The sequence below is a fragment of the Nerophis ophidion genome, linkage group LG16, assembly GCF_033978795.1.
Source record: "Nerophis ophidion isolate RoL-2023_Sa linkage group LG16, RoL_Noph_v1.0, whole genome shotgun sequence".
NCBI classification, from domain to species: domain Eukaryota; kingdom Metazoa; phylum Chordata; class Actinopteri; order Syngnathiformes; family Syngnathidae; genus Nerophis; species Nerophis ophidion.
Genome location: NC_084626.1, coordinates 17,452,234 through 17,473,657, shown reverse-complemented (window position 1 = coordinate 17,473,657; position 21,424 = coordinate 17,452,234). Strand labels below are relative to the sequence as shown.

Below are 21,424 nucleotides of genomic sequence, written 5' to 3'. Positions count from 1 at the left end.
AATTTCCACACGGCTCCTCATGACACACATTTTGTAAGCACTTTTCACATCATAACCTTTTCCAATCATTAATGGCTTGCTTTGCTGACATCGTAAACGCCATGTACACAATACAACACGTACTACATCTCGCCCATCAACACCTGCTGTGTAGAACTAGGGCTGCACAATCATGAAAATAGTCATCACCATTATTTGTGTCAATATTGATATCACAATTATTCATTATTGTTTTTCCCAGACGTCGGCAATTTACTCGCAATATTGTTGTCGTGGAGGGGGCGTCTGAACATGACATGTAATTTTTATTGAAATAGTCTCATAAAAAGATATAGTTAATTGTTTTTGTGTGCCTTCATGTGTGATGGGCAACATACTTATATGCTGAGGCCATGGTCACCAACCTTTTCGAGCCCAAGATCCTGGTCTCAGCCAGATCTACCCCTGCGCCAACTGTACATATATATATTTGGTATTATTAAACAATTAGTTTTTTGTTGTTTTTTAAAGACAGAGCTTTGCGGTTTTATTATTGGATGATGTCAAAATTTAGTTTTTTACTCATTGTGCTTCTTCTTGTTTTCCAAATTTTTGCTGGTGTTTTTTGTAATGTGCTCTAGGGCCAATGATTCACAAGCCACAGATGACCCCTGTGCAGTACTTTGAGCACCCTTGCTGTAAAAGCTAGTTGTTTAACAGAAACAGAATCAGAAGTACTTCATTAATCCCGGAGGGAAAATTTAGATTTTCAGCACAATCCCATTCAAGATTAGACAAGCATTACAGAGAGACAGAACAGGATATACCTTTTAATATTTAAAAACAAATAAATATTCAGTATAAGCCTGGGCCCCTGGAGAGGGGGTCCAGAGGCCAAGGAAAAAACCCCTCAAAACCATAGCACACATAAACATGTGTTTAAGAGGGAAAAATCAAAGAACACAAGGGACATTAAAGACATTAAAAAAACAGCCACTTCATACAGCCACAAAAGCAAAACAAACATCCATTCATCCATTTTCTGCCGCATATTCCCTTTGGGGTCAGGGGGGGGGAAGGCGGGGTACACAAACAAAAAACAACCAACCATATATATTGTGCACACATGATTGCACCATGCATAGACAAGCACCCAAAACAACACTGTTGTATTCCGTTTATATTTACATCCAACACAATTTCCCAAATCATATGGAAACGGGGTTTGTTTATTTGTTCATCCTGTGGTCTCATATGTGAAGCAAGTCATCTTACGTCAGTGCCGGACGAAGTACAATCAGCTGTTCACCTGTTCTTTTGTGATAAAGATGGGATAAACAGGAAAGTCCTTCTTTAGCTGCCGCCTTGTTTCATCATAAATTACTGCCTTTGCACGTGTCAATAAATATAAATATAAATCAACACAAAATATGTACTTTGGAGCAATATTCACAGACTAGTATTTGGCATGTTCTGTTGCAGTCGAGTGATGATGATGATGATGACAGAGGGCTCAGTTCCGACCAGCTGCTCGCCTTTATGTCACCTTACAGTTTGTGGAAGACCTGGAAGAACTTCCAGCAGAGCACCGCATTGCTGGAGAGAGGAAGCCGGTTGATTGCTGCCCAGAAAGTTTCAAATGATGCGTCCCCAAAATGCAAGTCCTTGCATGCAGGAAGATGCTAAAAAAAATGTCAAATGCGCTGATACAATCAGCCTTATTGCATTGTTTCAGCTGGATCATTTTTGTGCACGTCATGCATGCCATGCATGTTTATGAGTCGAGCAGCTGAAGTGTGCTGCCGTGCTTGGTGTGTGTGGCCGAGAGCAGCGGGATGCAGGGTTGCAGAGAGAGAGGCGGGTAGGTCATATTAGTAATTTTTTTCTCTCTAATATTTTCCTGATCGACTGATAGGGTTCGAAAGATTGACTGGTCGATTGCGATCAACGGGTTGGCAACCCCTCTGCTAAGGGATAGGAATTTTTTATTTTTTTTTATTTTTTTTTAGACAAATATTCAACGTTGTCTACAAAAGGCGTGTCTGTCCACTTTGAGACTTCCAAGGAGCTGGTAGAAAGAGCAGATAACGTACGGGATAGCTCTTTCGGGTTGGACGTTACAAAACCCCAGGCAAAGTTAACTTGATGATTGCAAACAATAATATGTTTTGAAGTGAGGAGATCTTTCCCCCCTCAAGCTCAATTTTTAATCTTTAATAAAGCTCACCAAGTTTTTAGATTCACTGTCTTAGATGTATTTTACAGTATGCTTGTTTGCAGCAAAGACAAATAATTCTCTCATGCCCATAAGTAGGAAAAAGGAGACATCCCACCACCTATGGCTCCTGGAAAAATATCTGTCCTATCCTCTCCAAAGACTGATGTGCTTTTCCAAAGGGTTGTCCTTGTCCCATTTGACATTGGTTTCAATGGTAACAGCTCCGGTGTTGGTTTATCTTGATGAGAGTTGCTCGTAAATTCCTCATACACTTGTGTGATCTGGTACCTGTGTTCTACTTCAATATCAGTGATGGGAAAGATACATGGAAAATGTAGTAAGATAACTACAAGTTACGGTCAGGTTTGAGCACAGAACTACCTATTTAACAGGACAAGAAGCAAGGAATCAAGCAGAGACAAATTTGAATTTTGCTCATGAGGGGAATCGTATGGGGCTGCACACTCAGTTACAGTCTCCCACCACGCTCTGAGGTACAGTCCCCGCTGTCCCATTTTATTCAGGAGTTCCCTAGTGACATCGCTGAAGCTGCTTCTCGAAAGAGGGGTCACATATTATGTAAGCAACTCCAGTAGACACTACGTGATTCAGATTGGAAATGAGCTGACACCCGTGATTTCGACCTGTCTTCGCTTTGTCTGCGTTGAGCTACTCGAAGTCCGTCCATGGCTTTTAGCAGGCTGTAAGACAAACAGCAGCAGCGAGGCACTCCTAACTTGCAGTGGAGGATTATGTGCCTTTAAGCATAAGAGTTGTGTGATAACTTATATATAATTATTCTAACATTTAAACTCAATTAAATGTAACTAAACTACAGGGGAAGCTACCGCCGGAGAAATTTAGCAAGCTAAAGTAGCTTGCCACATCAAAGCTACCTTAAACGACATCTATCTATGGGCCCACATGTATAATATCTAAGGTAATGTAACTGAGAGTATACAAATGGACCCATTAAGGGTCCATGACTATTAACTATCTGTCATTTAGCTGCGGTCACCCTACAAATACCTCTCGGGGTGCCCCCCACTATATGTACAAACTCTGTTTCCATATGAGTTTGGAAATTGTGTTAGATGTAAATATAAACAGATTACAATGATTTGCAAATAATTTTCAACCCATATTCAGTTGAATATGCTACAAAAACAACATAGTTGATGTTCAAACTGATTAACTTTTTTTGTTGTTGCAAATAATCATTAACTTTAGAATTTGATGCCAGTAACATGTGACAAAGAAGTTGGGAAAGGTGTCAATAAAAACTGACAAAGTTGAGGAATGCTCATCAAACACTCATTTGGAACATCCCACAGGTGTGCAGGCTAATTGGGAACAGGTGGGTGCCATAATTGGGTATAAAAATAGCTTCTCAAAAAATCCTCAGTCTTTCACAAGAAAGGATGGGGTAAGGTACACCCCTTTGTCCTGCGTGAGCAAATAGTCAAACAGTTTAAGAACAACGTTTCTCAAAGTGCAATTGCAAGGAATTTAGGGATTTCAACAACTACGGTCCATAATATCATCAAATGGTTCAGAGAATCTGGAGAAATCACTCCATGTAAGCGGCATGGCCGGAAACCAACATTGAATGACCGTGACCTTAGATCCCTCAGACGGGACTATATCAAAAACCGACATCAATCTCGAAATTATATTACCACATGGGCTCAGGAACACTTCAGAAAACCACTGTCACTAAATACAGTTTGTCGCTACACCTGTAAGTGCAAGTTAAAGCTCTACTATGCAAAGCGAAAGCCATTTATCAACAACATCCAGAAACGCAACCGGCTTCTCTGGGTCCGAGATCATCTAAGATGGACTGATGCCTAGGGCACTAATGCACCCCCATACCATCACAGATGCTGGCTTTTGCACTTTCCGTAGATAACAGTCTAGATGGTTTGCTTCCCCTTTGGTCCGGATGACACGATGTGGAATATTTCCAAAAACAATTTGAAATGTGGACTCTTCAGACCACAGAAGACTTTTCCACTTTGCATCAGTCCATCTTAGATGATCTCGGGCCCAGGGACGCTGGCGGCGTTTCTGGATGTTGTTAATAAATGGCTTTCGCTTTGCATAATAGAGCTTTAACTTGCACTTACAGATGTAGCGACGAACTGTATTTAGTGACAGTGGTTTTCTGAAGTGTTCTTGAGCCCACGTGGTGATATCCTTTAGGGATTGGTGTTGGTTTTTGCTACATTACCATTAGAGGGATCGAAGGTCATGGTCATTCAATGTTGGTTTCCGGCCACGCCACTTAAGTGGAGTGATTTCTCCAGATTCTCTGAACCTTTTGATGATATTATGCACCGTAGATGTTGAAATCCCTAAATTTCTTGCAATTGCACTTTGAGAAACGTTGTTCTTAAACTGTTTGACTATTTGTTCACGCAGTTGTGGACAAAGGGGTGTACCTCGCCCCATCCTTTCTTGTGAAAGACTGAGGATTTTTTGGGAAACTCTTTTTATACCGAATCATGGCACCCACCTGTTCCCAATTAGCTTGCACACCTGTGGGATGCTCCCAATAAGTGTTTGATGAGCATTCCTCAACTTTATCAGTATTTATTGCCACCTTTCCAAACTTCTTTACCATATGTTTCTGGCATCAAATTCTAAAGTTAATGATTATTTGCAAAAAAAAAAGTTTATCGGTGTGAACATCAACTATGTTGTCTTTGTAGCATATTCAACTGAATATGGGTTGAAAATAATTTGCAAATCATTGTATTCCGTTTAAATCTACATCTAACACAATTTCCCAACTCATAGGGAAAGGGGGTTTGTAATTACGGTGGGTTTCCTGGATGTTGCTTGCATCACAAAAGGAAAAATGTCATATGTGGGAGTGTTTTTTTTTTGAGTTGTCAGCTTGAAGCGTCCGTCTGTCTCTTGAATCCCTCATCGTCATGTGACATGAGTGCGAGTCTGTTTTGATTTTGAGTCCTAGTTTTGATGACCCGCCTTATTTTGCCTCTGATTGGCCAGTCTGTAATGTAATTCATCATTGGAACACCAACCAATCTTCATGGATTTTCTCTGTATGTATGAATGTTCTCATTCATCCAGGTCATTGTATTCTCTCTGTATTTTTTGGCCTGGATTCACAGTCCATTTTCTCTTTTTGTAGCTTATAGCTTTGACGTAAGCTACGGTGGGTCTAAAAGTAGCTAAGCTACAGGAATCGTTACTCGTTCAGAAGGTAGCTAAGCTATTGCCAAGCTTCTGGAAAATGTAGATAAGCTACGTAGCTTAGCAACATATAACTTGTTACTGCCCATCACTGTTTAATACTTACCATTTACAGTAATACCTAATGATATACCATAATAATTATATGATAGTTAGGCGGTAGAAATATGAAGGGAATATTAATAAACTATATCTTTCTTACTATAACGCGCACTGGGTTTTAAGGCGCACTATGTATTGAGTAATTCTGGTTATGTTCACTGACCTCAAGCCAAGTGTATGTGGTTCATGGTGTAATGTTTTTTAAAATTTTTTAACATGTCCTGTCCTGACACTTTGGCAAATCATATTGTTGATGTTGATGCTTGCGCTGTGGAAGGCGGCTGCATCTCCAGTAGCTCTGTAGTGATACATCTTTTAAACCTATCTTTTATCTTATATTTTATCTTTAATTATAATTATTATTTATTATATCTTACAAACGTATATTTTATATTTTATCTTTTATCTTTTATCTTTTTATGTTTTCCTTGAAGACAGTGAATCCCTGTATATATCCAACACTGTAAAAAATTACTGTAAAAATACAAGAAAAAAATCACAGTTATATACTGTTCTTCTTAAATGCAGTTAAGTACTGTTTTTTTTGTTGCATTTTACAAAATATATTGACCAACAGTAAGCTACTGCACAACCTACAGTATAATACAGTATTTTTCAGACTTGTTTCTTGGGTCCGCCCACAATTGTCAGACCGAGCTTCTTTTCGCACTGTCTGCTGCTTTCACGCATAACACGTACCCAGGCGGAAGAAAAAGTAGTTCCAACTAAACCGTGTCATTTATACAAGATTTCAATTGTACTTCCCATTGTGTTGCTGTTGATATTTTTACCTCAAAACATGTACTATCAAAGTATCAACATTTTGATTTGAAAATCAATTTTAGAGCATTAAGATCTGGCACTCCTTTTATTGATATTCAAGTATCATTCCGCACATCTTAACTAGTCTGAAGTTGCCAAGTATTGATGGATGGACGATCCACCTCCAGCAACACGATCACCTGGCCGTCGGAGCTACATCTATTCTACTGGTCTCTTTTTGATAACAAGGTCTCTTTTTGATAACAAGGTAATTACCGTGCAATCAAAGTCACTTGTACGTTGATGTGTCATTTTCTGTTAGAATTGCTTTGTATACATATATGTATAAAGTACGAAATTACATAGCGTCACAGTCAGCATCACATGTACCGCCGCGTGCTAGCTAGCTAAGTTTTCATCATTTTTGTCAGCGTGATTATAAAAAAAAAGATATTAACTTGCAACATATGTGCTACGACTTGCAGCAATGTGCTTGCGTATGTTAGACACATGCAAAGTCATAGTTTTATGCCCAATGCTTCGTTTAAGTGTGCTTTCCCTGAATGGGTATAGCTGTATTTGAGAAAAAAAGCTATGAACCATAATGCTCAGTCTACCCTTCCTGTGGATGAAGATGGGGAGTTGACTCTTCATATCATCCAGCTGTTGATGGCCTGTTTTGATGAAAGAAGAGGTGCACTGATACTCCTGGCAGATGTAAGTTTAGCACTATGCATTCTTGAATTTTAATTAAATGATGCTCCAAACTACCATGTTATATTTTGTCACAAGTCATCATGGTGACCTATTTTTTCTACAGATGTCTGCCACTGCAGGCGATGTGGAGTGGACACTGACCCTCCCGACCAGTCCACGACTGATACTGCTAGGTAAGTGTCTCATGGAGCGCATAACATATGTCTGTTTGTCCTAAATATATGTATACTATGCTCTCCTGCAGATGTATTTGTATCATTGTTGTTTTTGTCATTTCGAACATTGGAAAGTAATGATTTGCAGCAGTACACCTTAGGACAGCGGTTCTTAACCTTTTTTCAGTGATGTATCCCCCCTGTGATTTTTTTTTTAATTCAAGTACCCCCTAATCAGAACAAATCATTTTTGGTTGAAAAAAAGAGATAAAGAAGTAAAATAGAGCACTATGTCATCAGTTTCCAATTGTATAACAGTGCAAAATATTGCTCATTTGTAGTGGTCTTTCTTGAACTATTTGGGAAAAAGAGATAAAGAAAAAACTAAAAACTTGATGAAAAATAAACAAGTGATTCAATTATAAATAAAGATTTCTACACATAGAGGTAATCATCAACTTAAAGTGCCCTCTTTGGGGATTGTAATAGAGATCCATATGGATTCATCAACTTCATTCTAAACATTTCTTCACAAAAAAATAATATTTTAAACATAAACAATATTTATGGAACATGTCCACAAAAAAAAATCTAGCTGTCAACACTGAATATTGAATTGTTGCATTTATTTTCACAGTTTATGAACTTACATTTATATTTTGTTGAATTATTATTCAATAAATATATTTATAAACGATTTTTGAATTGTTGCTATTTCTAGAATGTTTTTTTTTTTAAATCTCACATACCTCTTGGCATACCTTCAAGTACCCCCATTTGAGAACCACTGCTTTAGGACAGTGGTTCTCAAATGGGGGTGCGCTTACCCCTGGGGGTACTTGAAGGTATGCCAAAGGGTATGTGAGATTTTTCTTTAAATATTTTAAAAATAGCAACAATTCAAAAATACTTTATAAATATATTTATTGAATAATCCATCCATCCATTTCCTACCGCTTATTCCCTTTGGGGTCTCGGGGGGTGCTGGTGCTTAGCTCAGCTACAATCGGGGGGAAGGCGGGTACACCCTGGACAAGTCGCCACCTCATTGCAGTATTTATTGAATAATACTTCAACAAAATATGAATGTAAGTTCATAAACTGAGAAAAGAAATGCAACAATGCAATATTCAGTGTTGACAGCTAGATTTTTTTGTGGACATGCTCCATAAATATTGATGTTAAAGATTACTTTTTTTGTGAAGAAATGTTTAGAATTAGGTTCATGAATCCAGATGGATCTCTATTACAATCCCCAAAGAGGGCCCTTTAAGTTGATGATTACTTCTATGTGTAGAAATTTTTATTTTTACTTGAATCACTTGTTTATTTTTCAACACATTTTTTGTTTTTTTTGTATCTTTGTTTTCCAAACAGTTCAAGAAAGACCACTACAAATGAGCAATATTTTGCACTGTTATACAATTTAATAAATCAGAAACTGATGACAAAGTGCTATATTTTACTTTTTTATCTCTGTTTTTCAACCAAAAATGCTTTGCTCTGATTAGGGGGTACTTGAATTAAAGAATTGTCCACAGGGGGTACATCACTGAAAAAAGGTTGAGAAACACTGGCTTGGGAGACTAGATGTAAACAGAGTAAAGAGTGATATATTTTTGGGTGTAAGGTGGCCATTCAAAATACCTTTAAAATGCTACCCATATTGGATACTGTTTATGAACATAAACTGCATTTCTTGACTGTTCCAGTTGCTGGTGACAAAGTCACAATAAAACGTTAGATGATCAGCATGGAAGGTGATGTCATCTGCGAAGGCGTCCAACCTAGCTTCATCTAAGGGCTTGCTGCCCTTCTTGCCACCTACTATGTGTTCAACTTGGAATACCAAGATGAAGGTGCTCGGACATTGGAATTTGTTCAAAGGTAAATCCTCTTGATACTGTTAAATACTGTTAGGATATTTTGCCCCTTTTCTCACCTCTGTTCAGGAATTTCACTTGTCATTTCCCCAATGTTGTGCCTTAAATCAATGACTCTTCTGTTCTTTTGTGGACCTTCTTATTACAAATGTTTCTTTTTATAGCAAGTTGAAGATGGCATGTTCATCCAAAGTGTGATGCTGGATTCAGAGTGAATGAATTATTACCACACTAAATGTTTTTTGATCTAGAATAATTCTTTTTGGCCACCAGACCTAAGTCTGTCAAACATATCAACATCTCAAACCACAGCTACCTCATCTTTGTGCAACTTGTTCCGACCGATCTGAACAATCCAGTCGACCAACATGGTTACCAAAATGAGGCTGGTTGTGCTTTGAAATGGACATAAAGCCAGGTGAAGAGAATGGATCTGTCTCTGCCCTCCCTCTTTTGATACCCTGCCTTTTATTTTTTTTTTTGGCATGCATTACAACAGATTAAGTTGTATTACAGTAGGTAAGTTTCCAAAACACTACATAACAAACTAGAAAAGCATGTGAAGAGTGCAGACCACCACAATAGGGTCACTGGCAGCAATATTTTGGTGTGTCCAGATATGACCTTAGGTAGGAAATTATTTTCTAGCGCGCTGGGGACTACTCCTGGCTCTTAGCCTCTATCCCAGCTTATAACAGTGGGGTCTCTGACAGAATCCTTAAAAAGAAAATACTGGAACCAGACAGTGATCCGGGTCTCCACCAAAATCTAACAATCTGTTCTTTATCTGGATACCCACCTTGTGCGAATATATGATCAAAATCCGTTTGAGCTGTTTCCAAATTTTGCAGATCCACTAACATCAACAAAAACATAACCTCCTAGGCAGAGGTAAATATGTAAACGTGTCAAAGAAGTATCCATGTTGCATGCTCCTGTGCAGTAATATGCCAGAAACACAATGTCATTACATGGTTGTTTTGTCTGCCAATGAAGGAGTTATAAATGTGCTATCAAAAGATGGCAAAAGATAAACGGAGAGAAATACATAGAGAGAGGGATTTGGGAGGTTTTAGCATTGCCTTCCTCTCTGAATGTGTCTTAATGGGTTTTAGAGCATTCACTCATCTATAGCTGTGGTTATGGTATAGGCTCACATACAGTATATCCTAAAATTGATATGAATATTTGTGCAGTGCATATTCATAAATTAACAATGTGAGGGGAGTTCTGTATCGACTGCAAGTAATCTTCAATCACAACAGAATATCTTATATGCTTTCTCTGTTTTTTAGGCGATTCATTGGCATTAACCCTGAGAGGGGAACAAAGGCTAGCCAGGGAAAGGTTGTGTCCAAGAAGACCGGGAAGCTGGTCCAGAAAAAGGCAGCAACTGTAAATCCTCACGTAGCCACCCTTATAAAAATTCTCACAGACTTTGGTGGGGCTTTATGTTGCCCGACCACTGAACACTGGGTATGTCATGTTCTGTTAGTTTAGTCAATTGTGCGGTTCAGTTTTGTTTTACAAATGTTTCTATTGCACATGATCCCAACTTGTTTTGTTCTAAATATTAAAAATGTTCTTTGAAAATGTGTGTGCCCTCTCTGACGGTGAAGCAGAGCCACTATGTATGGAGGTGTGTGTGGGGGGGATGTTTACATCATATCCAAATGGACAATTTCATTTTGATCGTTTTGATTGTTATCCGGATGTAGGAACCACGTTCTCTGATGCCATCGTTTGTTCCGATTGCAGGAGTTGCTTAACATTGTTTTAAATGTTAAAATGTTAACTTAAAATGTGTGTGCTCTCTCGGATGGTACAACAGAGGCACTATGTTTGGGGGTGTGGGTGTGTCCTGGTAAGAGGATATCTAAATGGACATTTTCCTTTTGATTATCTAGTTCTATGGACTGTTCTGATGCTAAAGTTGCTTAACATTGTTCTAAATGTTAAAATGCTTCACTGAAAAAAGAAGAATGCACTAAATGTACATTGAATGTGTTTGATGCGCTTAAAAATAATTGGTTAATAAAAGCATAAACTTGCTAGGCCATTTCTCCAGTCATTTTTATGCCAGCAGATTGCAGGGGTTTTGATTTTGAAAAATTAAAAGTTCAACTCATTAACTTCTTGTGGCATTATACTGTAAAGCTCAGTCTATAGTGCTTACAATTATTTTACTGTAATTAACTGTCATGCATATTACAGTAGATACACTAAAATAACAGTGTAATGCTGCTAAACAGATGACAGTATAATGCTGTGAAGCGTAAATTTGATACAGCACAGTAGTGTGATACTTTTTACAGTAATATACTGTAGTGATAAATCACAGTATGTGTGCTTTAGAAAAACAGTTATATACAGGAACCATTAGCTGCCAGTAGGTTACTGTAATTAAACGGTGAAATTTCTTACAGTGAATGGATACTTTTGGCAGTTTTAAAAGACCAGGAAGCAGCTTTCTTTCTTATTCGAGAGAGGAGCTCCTCAGTCTGAAAATGATGGGGCGAACTGATGTTCGACACTGCATTCCAGCGGAGCTAAGGAAGAATCCTCGGGGATGCAAAGCGGGAGCTAAGCTAAAGGCTAAGCGTGAGGAAAATCGACGGCGCTACAAACCATCCATTCCTTCCATTATCATGGGGAATGTGAACTCGCTGCCGAACAAGATCGATGAGCTTCATGGACTAAAAAAAGAGTGTGCGTATCGAGAGAGCAGCCTGCTCATCTTCACGAAAACATGGCTAAACCACCTGGTACCGGATGCTAACGTGGACCTGCAGGGATTCACCGCAGTGAGAGCTGACAGAGACACGAAAGCATGCGGGAAAAGAAAAGGTGGGGGACTCATCATATATGTTAACAACCGCTGGTGTAACCCAGGACACATCTCTGTGAAGAAAGTCTTGTGTTGCCCGGACCTGGAGCTACTAGCTGTTAGCCTCCGGCCATACTATCTGCCGAGGGAGTTCAGTCACGTGATCTCCCTCTGTGTTTACATTCCCCCGAGGGCAGATGCTGCCAATGCATGTGAGATGATCCACACCATCACGTCAAGGCTACAGACAAAACATCCTGAGGCTTTTTTCATCATTTCTGGGGACTTCAATCATGCTACTTTGGACTCAACGTTAGCTGCTTTTTACCAGGCTGTGGATTGTCCCTCGAGAAACAACAGGACAATTGACCTACTGTATTCTAATGTCAGGGATGCATACAAGGTCACACCCCTCCCCCCACTAGGGAAGTCTGACCACAATCTTGTTCATTTGCGGTCAAAATACACCCCCATGGTCCAACGACAGCCTGTTAACACTTGCTATGTGAGGAAGTGGTCCCCTGAATTGGAAGATGCCCTCAGAGACTGCTACAACACCACAGACTGGGACGTGCTGCTTCCACAGGGTGAGGACATTGATGGGCTTACTCACTGTCTCACAGATTACCTCAACTTCTGCGTGGACGTGATCTTCCCCGCTAAGACTGTTCGGTGCTACCCTAATAACAAACCCTGGGTAACACAAGAAGTTAAAGCTGTCCTCAACAAGAAGAAAGCTGCCTTCAGGAGTGGAGACAGGGAGGCAATGAGAGCAGCACAGCGGGAGGTGAAACGACGCGTGAGGGAGGCTAAGGACAGCTACAGGAAGAAGCTGGAGCAGAAGCTGCAGCAGAACAACATGAGGGAGGTCTGGGAAGGTGTGAAAACCACCACAGGCCACAAGACACAGACCAGAGCTATTGTGGGGACAATAGAGAGGGCCAATGAGTTGAATAACTTCTTTAACCGGTTTAACCAGCCCGTGTCCTCTCCATTCCCCACTCCCCATCACAGCCACCTCCTCTTCTGCTCCCCTCAACGCACCTCCCCCCCAGCCATGGCAGCACCCCCCTCCACCACCTCTACGCAGACAGTCATCTCTGCGGACCAGGTCAGAGGTCAATTGAGGAAGCTACAGCCAAGGAGAGCAGCAGGCCCAGACAAGCTGTGCCCCCGACTCCTGAAGACCTGTGCTGCAGAACTGAGTGAACCACTTCAAAGGGTCTTCAACCTCAGCCTGCAGCTGGGAAGAGTGCCCACCCTCTGGAAGACGTCATGCATCGTTCCAGTTCCCAAAAAGAACTGCCCCAGTGAGCTGAATGACTACAAACCAGTGGCGCTCACCTCTCATCTAATGAAGACATTGGAGCGGCTCTTATAAATATAATTCACTTCTTTCTCAGCCTCCTCAGACCACAGGTGCAACATGCCCAGGACAGCCTGTAGTTTGCGTACCAGGAAGGCGTTGGTGTGGAGAATGCTATCCTTTACCTGCTGCATCGAGCCCACTCACACCTGGATAAGGGAAATGGCACTGTGAGGATCCTGTTCCTGGACTTCTCGAGTGCCTTTAATACCATCCAGCCCCGCCTCCTTCAGGACAAGCTCTACAAAATGCGAGTAGACCCCTGCCTGGTTGCCTGGATTTCGAACTACCTCACCGACAGGCCACAGTACGTCAGACTGAAGGACATCACGTCTGACACTGTGATCAGCAGCACCGGAGCACCTCAGGGAACGGTGCTGGCCCCTCTTCTCTTCACCCTGTACACCGCTGACTTCTGCTACAACTCAGAGCTGTCTCAGATCCAGAAGTACGCGGATGACACAGCCATTGTCGGGTGCATCAAGGACGGCAGAGAGGAGGAGTTTCGGAACCTGGTGAGGGACTTTTTTGTCTGGTGCCACACGAACCTCTTGCAGCTCAATCCGTCAAAGACGAAGGAGCTGGTCATTGACTTTGGGAGGTCGAGTCCACGGTCACAACCTATTGTGATCGAGGGAGTTGAGGTACCGACCGTGGACTCGTTCAAGTACCTCGGGGCTTGGGTGGACAATAAGCTGGACTGGACTGTCAACACGGACCACCTGTACAAGAAAGGACAGAGCAGGCTGTACTTCTTCAGGAGACTGCACTCCTTCAACATTTGTAGAAAACTCCTGTGGATGTACTACCAGTCTGTGGTTGCCAGTGTTCTCTTCTACATGGTAGTGTGCTGGGGGGGCAGTACATCTAAGAAGGACAGCTCCAGACTCGAGAAACTGATCAGGCGGGCCGGTTCTACAATTGGAATGAAACTGGACTCACTGGTGACGGTGGCAGAGAAGAGGACTGTTGACAAGCTAGTGAGCATCCTGGATGATGCCAGTCACCCTCTGCATAGCGTTATAAGTAGCCAGAGGAGCCTGTTCAGTGCTAGACTGCTTCATCCCAAGTGCAGGACTAATAGACTCAAAAACTCCTTTGTCCCACACACCATTAGACTGTACAACTCCTCTCTGGGGCGGGGGACGGGGGGTACTAGGATGACAGGGGATGCAAAACAATAACAGTGCAATACGTTTTCATAACATGGTCACTACTGCCTACTTTGTCTTGTTATATTCTTATTTTACTGTTATAATTATATTCCCATTGTTGATTTTTATTTTTTATTCTTATTGTAATATTTCTCTATTTTGTTTCCATTTAAACCCCCATTATTTACTTTTTACTTCTTTTTTAAATTGATCTCAACTCTGTACACTGCTGCTGGAATTTAAATTTTCCCGAAGGAACTCTCCAGAAGGAATCAATAAAGTACTATCTATCTATTTATCTAGATGCCCATATCTGCTCTACAGATTTACTTTACAAAAAAACAAATGTGGAATACTTTTCTTGTTGCCTTTTTCAGGTTCAAACACAGATGACATCTAATAAACGAGACAAAAGGCAAAGAATCAAACAGAGACAGAATTAAATTTGGACTCAGAATCTGAGGAGAGACATGGCCACTGTACACTCTCTATATAGTATGCACAAAGCTCTGCACCAAAATCGTACTCCTCCTTCTTTATTTGATTCCCCCCCAAACCCCTCTTTCCTCTTTTGCTTCCTCAGGGAAGTGGGTCGTGAACAGCCTTGATTCGGTTCCCGAACAGTTCAAAGAAAGTCCCATAAAATTGTTCAGAGAGGGTCGCATAAAATAGATCAAAGAAAGAGTTTGTAAAAATACTTCAAAAAGAGTTCCTGTGGAAGTTGGGCAGATTCTGCCATCTGTCTGCTAGGAAGTCCAGTGAAGTTTTACAAGCATTCTTCTTGGAAGGTTTCAGCCTTTTTATTTTCTTATTCGGAACACAATGTGTTGCAAAGTTTTATTTGATAATTTGCACACAGTTTTTCTGACTAGCCTTATTTGTATCTGACTTTTATCAAATGGATTTATTTAATGTTTGGCACAGCCGGACCTGAGCAAAAGGGAATCGAAAGAAAAAAAGGAAAACAGAAGGGAAAACAGCGGGGACAAGATGGGGATAAGACAGAGAGACAACAACAACAACAACAACATCAGCAAATAGGATATGTACAAATATGATATGAAAAGTGATAGAAAAGAACCAGTTAGTGAAGTAGATAGTAATAACCCAGAAATGACAGTGAACATTATTGCACTACAAATTCCATCCATCCATTTCCTACCGCTTATTCCCTTTTTGGGGTCGCGGGGGGCGCTGGCGCCTATCTCAGCTACAATCGGGCGGAAGGCGGGGTACACCCTGAACAAGTCGCCACCTCATCGCAGGGCCAACACAGATTGACAGACAACATTCACACTCACATTCACACACTAGGGCCAATTTAGTGTTGCCAATCAACCTATCCCCAGGTGCATGTCTTTGGAAGTGGGAGGAAGCCGGAGTACCCGGAGGGAACCCACGCATTCACGGGGAGGACATACAAACTCCACACAGAAAGACCCCGAGCCTGGATTTGAACCCAGGACTGCAGGACCTTCGTATAGTGAGGCAGACACACTGCCACCGTGAAGCCTGCACTACAAATTGAACAATAAAAACACCAATAGAAATAACCCTATTGATAATGAATAATAATAATAATAATACCCTCTGTTATCAACAATACAATTGTTTCAAATGCAGCAAAACATATATGTAATAAAACTTAAATCACAATAGAAAGCAGACAAATAGAGGGTAAGGAAGAGAAGCGGACTAAATTAACTTCACAGGTCGATATAGGCCACCTACCAATGGCCTAGTGGTTACCGCATGGGTGTCAAACTCTGGCCCGCGGGCTAAATCTGGCCCGCCGTGTAGTTTAATTTGGCCCTTGAGGCAATATCATTTTAGCATTAGAGCTGGCCCGCCGGTGTTATACAGAGTCGGTGCCAGCTGTAACACCGCATTCACCACTAATACTCATACTTGCCAACCCTCCTAATTTTCCCGGTAGACTCCCGAATTTCAGTGCCCCTCCCGAAAATCTCCCGGGACAACCATTCTCCCGAATTTCTACGGATTTCCACCTGGACAACTATATTAAGGGCGTGCATTTAAGGCACTGCTCTGCAATTCTCTACAACCTGTCGTCACGTCCGCTTTTCCTCCAAACTAACAGTGTGTCACATAATATTTGTGGCTTTTACACACACACACACACACACGCACACGCACAAGTGAATGCAAAGCATACTTGGTCAACAGCCATACAGGCCACACTGAGGGTGACTGTATAAACAACTTTAACACTGTTACAAATATGCGCCACACTGTGAACCCACACCAAACAAGAATGACAAACACATTTCGGGTGAACATCCGCACCGTAACACAACAGAACAAATACCCAGAACCCCTTGCAGCACTAACTCTTCCGGGAAACTTCCAGCAAACTGACCAATAATTAACGTTTTATTCATGCATTTTCTCTTGCTACTTCAAGGCTTGAATGTTTGGTTCATTCATTATTGTTATTTTATTTTCAAATGTATTATTAGCCTGTGGAAATCTTGTTATATTTACATAAGAAGATTGCAAATAGAAAAAAGGCACAACATTTTTATTTAAATTGTATTTGATATGCCATTGATATTTTTTTATTATTATTATTATTTGAAACTGGATTTTGCATGTCACTAAAGTTATATAAGCCGTGCTTGTTCAATATTTAATGCAAAACTTGTTTGGGTCCCTATTAAAAGGTTAATTTGTTCAACCTTGGCCGTCAGCTTTGTTCCGTTTAAAATTTTGGCCCACTCTGTATTTGAGTTTGACACCCCTGGGTTAGAGTGTCCGCCGGCCGAGTCATACCAAAGACTATAAAAATGGGACCCATTACCTCCTTGCTTGGGACTCAGCATCAAGGGTTGGAATTGGGGGTTAAAACACAAAAAATGATTCTCGGGCGCGGCCACCGCTGGTGCCAACTGCTCCTCTCACCTCCCAGGGGGTGATCAACGGTGATGGGTAAAATGCAGAGAATAATTTCGCTACACCTAGTGTGTGTGTGACAATCATTGGTACTTTAACTTTTAAACTTTATAATTTTGCTGTGTTTTACCAAGTTTTCCCTGGGAGTTAGGAGTACACAACAACGCTAATATGCATATGTTGATTGTGTCCGTAATTGTGTATGTATATGCGAGCGTATGTACCTATGTAAGCATGTATGTACCTATGTGTGTGCGTATGTATGTACTATGCATGTATATATGTATTGTGGCACCTGTTTAATAATAATAATAATAATGGATAAGATTTATATCGCGCTTTTCTATTGTTAGATACTCAAGGCGCTCACAGAAAAGTGGAAACCCATCACTCATTCACACCTGGTGGTGGTAAGCTACATCTGTAGCCACAGCTGCCCTGGTGTAGACTGACGGAAGCGTGGCGCCTACGGCCCCTCCGACCACCACCAATCATTCATTCATCATTCATTCACCAGTGTGAGCAGCACCGGAGGCAAGGGTGAAGTGTCCTGCACAAGGACACAATGGCAGCGATTTGGATGTCAATAGGTGGGAAGCGAAGTTGCAACCCTCAGGTTTCTGGCACGGCCGCTCTACCCACTACGCCATGCCGCCCCTGATTCTCACAAAGACACATGATTGGGTTTGCAAAAAGCCGAAAAGGGCATTTATTGCACACATTTTTGTAAGAAGGGCAGGGTGTGGAAGTATTAAACGTAAAGTGTCCATTAACAAACATAAATATCTCCCCTCCGGGGCTCTCACAAATCCCAAAGCCAAGCAGAATCACGGGACACTGTGCCACGCTTATTGATAATATTTTTACCAATGACTTTGATAATAACACTACAAGTGGTCTACTTATAACCGACATTGGTGATCATCGGCCAGTTTTTACAATATATAATGGAAACTCCAAGAAGATTGTGGAAGACAAAATGACATTTCGAAGATTGTGCACAGAGAAGAGGATGATCGCTTTCAAAATTAAGCTACAAAAGCAAAATTGAGACAATGTGTACAATGAAAAAGAGGTTGATGAAGCATATAAACATTTCTTCAACAAAATCATAATACTTTATGACAAACATTCATTCATTTATTCATTTTTTATTTATCTCCTTCATTGAAGTGCATTTTTATCGATACACAATTATACCTCAATTATACCATTTAAATTCACACAACAATGCCTGAGTAGGAGCAGGATGAAGAAAAATCTTATAGTTTCCTGCCCCCTTTGACATAATACATAGTCTTTTTCATGAATATCATTTAAACCAACAAATCCATCCAAATGTAATGAAACAATCAAAAAACACAACAAGTGCAAAACTTCATAAAGTATAAACCAAATAGCAGAACCACAGGAATGTGTCTCCAGGTTCACCCATGTAGGACTTTCCTGATGTAGGTGGTAATATGTCCAGTAAGACATGCAATACAAGTTGGCGGCCCAGTAATACATACAGAAATTTGGAAGGGCCATACCTCCATCATATTTTCCTCTTTGTAAAAGCTCCTTGCGCAGACGTGGTTGTTTGCAATTCCAAATATAAAATGAGATTACTGAGTCTATTTTTTTTTTTAAATGTACCAGATATATCCACAGGCATGCATTGAAATAAATACAGATAATTTGGAAGCACAGTCATCTTAATTGCATTGACTTTACCTATAAGTGAAATGAACAGGGGAGTCCAATTAGCCAGATCTTGCTCGGTTTGTGTAAACAACTTTCCAAAGTTTTGTCTGAAAACGTCTTTAAACTTCTTTGTAATAGTAACTCCGAGGTAATTAAAACTGTCCGTAGTGATCTTAAAGGACAACTAAATGTTTTCCAATATTGAGACGTTCATATTCAAAAGCAGTAGCTCACTTTTTGTAAATTCAACTTATAACCGGAGATTTCACCAAACCGTTGTAACAGGCTGGGGTTTAATGGAATTACAGACTCTGTGTTGGACACATAAAGGAGAAGGTCGTCAGCATAAAGGGACAATTTATGTTCTATGCTTCCTCTATTTATACTCATTATGGAGTGATTAGACCTAATGGCTAAAGCTAGGGGTTCGATAGCCAGGACAAAAGAAGGGGACTGAGGGGACATCCCTGGCGAGTTCCACGATGTAAATCAAAAGGACTTGAATACAAATTATTAGTCAGAATCATAGCAGAAGGGCTGGAATATAACAATTTCATTCATGTGATAACTGTTTCCCCGAATCCAAATTTGGCCAGCGTTTCCAAGAGGTAGTTCCAATTTACTCTATCAAAATGCCTTCTCTGCATCCATTGAGAGAAGACATTCTGAAGCAGCTTGACAATGAGTATGTTAAACAATCGTTGGGTATTAAAAAAGGAACGTCTATGCTTAACTTAACCTGTCTGTTATGTTATTGTTTTAAATAACACATCGTTGGATGTGTTGTAGAATTTCCCCTGCCTTTTCACCACGTTCATACAGAGTACACCTATACCTGAGGAGAAGATTTTCAATGAAAGATGATGAAATGAGGTCAAATTCTGCTTTAAGTTTCAGGCGCTCTTTACACAAGGCAGGGGATGGAAATTGTACATATATTTTTATCAATTTCAGCTATTTGCTTGTCCAGACTTAGTAGTTTTGTTTCCGAGTTCTTTCTTTTATTAGCCATAAAAGATATTATCTGCCCTCTTAAGTAGGCCTTAAGGGCCTCCCAGACAGTTGCAACTGAACCATCTGTGGTCACGTTTATTTCCACAAACAAAGACATTTGTTCTGATAAAAAAAAGTACAAAGTTCAGAACAAATACATTTGCCAGTACAACCTTGGTGTTATAGAGTTGGCCAGTAACTATAATATAACGTCCTTTTGAGTCGGCTATAGTGGCAGACGGGATAAAAAATATATCCTTATTTATCAATATGGCAACGCCTCTCGCCTTAGCCTGAAAAGTAGAATGGAAGAGCTGTCCCACCCACCCACATTTCAAACGACAATGATCTGACCTTCGAAGGTTGGTCTCCTGCAGAAAAGCAATTCCCATCCTCAGACGCTTGAGGTGTACTAGTGTCTTTTTCCTCTTTACCGGGTGATTCAGGCCCTTGACGTTCCAACTAACAAAGTTGTCACAGTTCTGGGTAACACATGGCATACTGACAAAGCGTAACCTATTGTTACTATAACAACCTACAAGATTAATGTAGGTTGCCTCTCTCTCTTCCCCTCCATCTTTCGGTATTCCTTTTTATTTATTTATTTTATTTTTTTTAAATTTTTTATGTATACATATTGTTGCATTTGAACAACTGTATTGTTGATAATAGAGGTAAACTATTGGTATTGTTCATAATCAATACCGTTTTTTCTATTGGTATTTGTATTGCTCCAGTTGTAGTGTAAAAATGCTCAATGTCATTTCTATATTATCATTTATTTCACTAACTGCTTATTAGCTATCACTTTTACGATCATATTTGTACATATCGTATGTGCTGGTTTTGTTCTATTGTTGTTGTTATTGTTGTGTTTACTGTTGTTGTTTTTGTCTCTCTGTCTAATCCCTCTCTTATCCCCACAATTTCACCCTCTGTCTTCCTTTTTTTCACTTTCTATCCCCTCCTGCTCCGGCCCGGCTGCACCAAATGATAATATGAATACATTTAATAAAGTCCAATTCAAATAAGGCAACAAGAGAAGTATCCTACACTTCTCTTTTGTAAAGTAAATCTGAACAGCTGATATAGGCATCTACATCAACTATATGATTTGCCTGAAAAGCTGGACAGGACAAAAAAAAAAAAAAAGTTGTCACAGTTCATGCTGCTTCTCTGGGTGATAGGAAAAACAGTTAAACATCAAACAGGTGATACAGTGCCTATTAAGTTTAAGCCAGGTACTCAGGTAATAATGAACAGCCTTTATGCTTTGAGTGACAGCTAAACAAAAACAACCTCCCCCCATCCCTAAGGTGAATTCAGCTATTAAAACAAACAGCACACCTTCCCTAACTAACTTAAAGACTTCCAGATGACGTCTTATCCTGAAAAAAAGTTCACAAAAAACTTCTGCTCACCCATATTATTAATATAATAGGTACCC

At 40.3% G+C, this 21,424-nt stretch overlaps 1 long non-coding RNA gene across 1 annotated transcript; it reads left to right on the top strand.

Annotated features, from left to right (window-relative positions):
- The first annotated feature begins 6,229 nt into the window (after window positions 1–6,229).
- Window positions 6,230–10,767, top strand: LOC133535656 (uncharacterized). Its single transcript, XR_009802279.1, has 5 exons — window positions 6,230–6,551; window positions 6,918–7,000; window positions 7,104–7,173; window positions 8,868–9,042; window positions 10,334–10,767. It is a non-coding gene; the product is annotated as an uncharacterized LOC133535656 (long non-coding RNA).
- The last annotated feature ends 10,657 nt before the right edge of the window (window positions 10,768–21,424 follow it).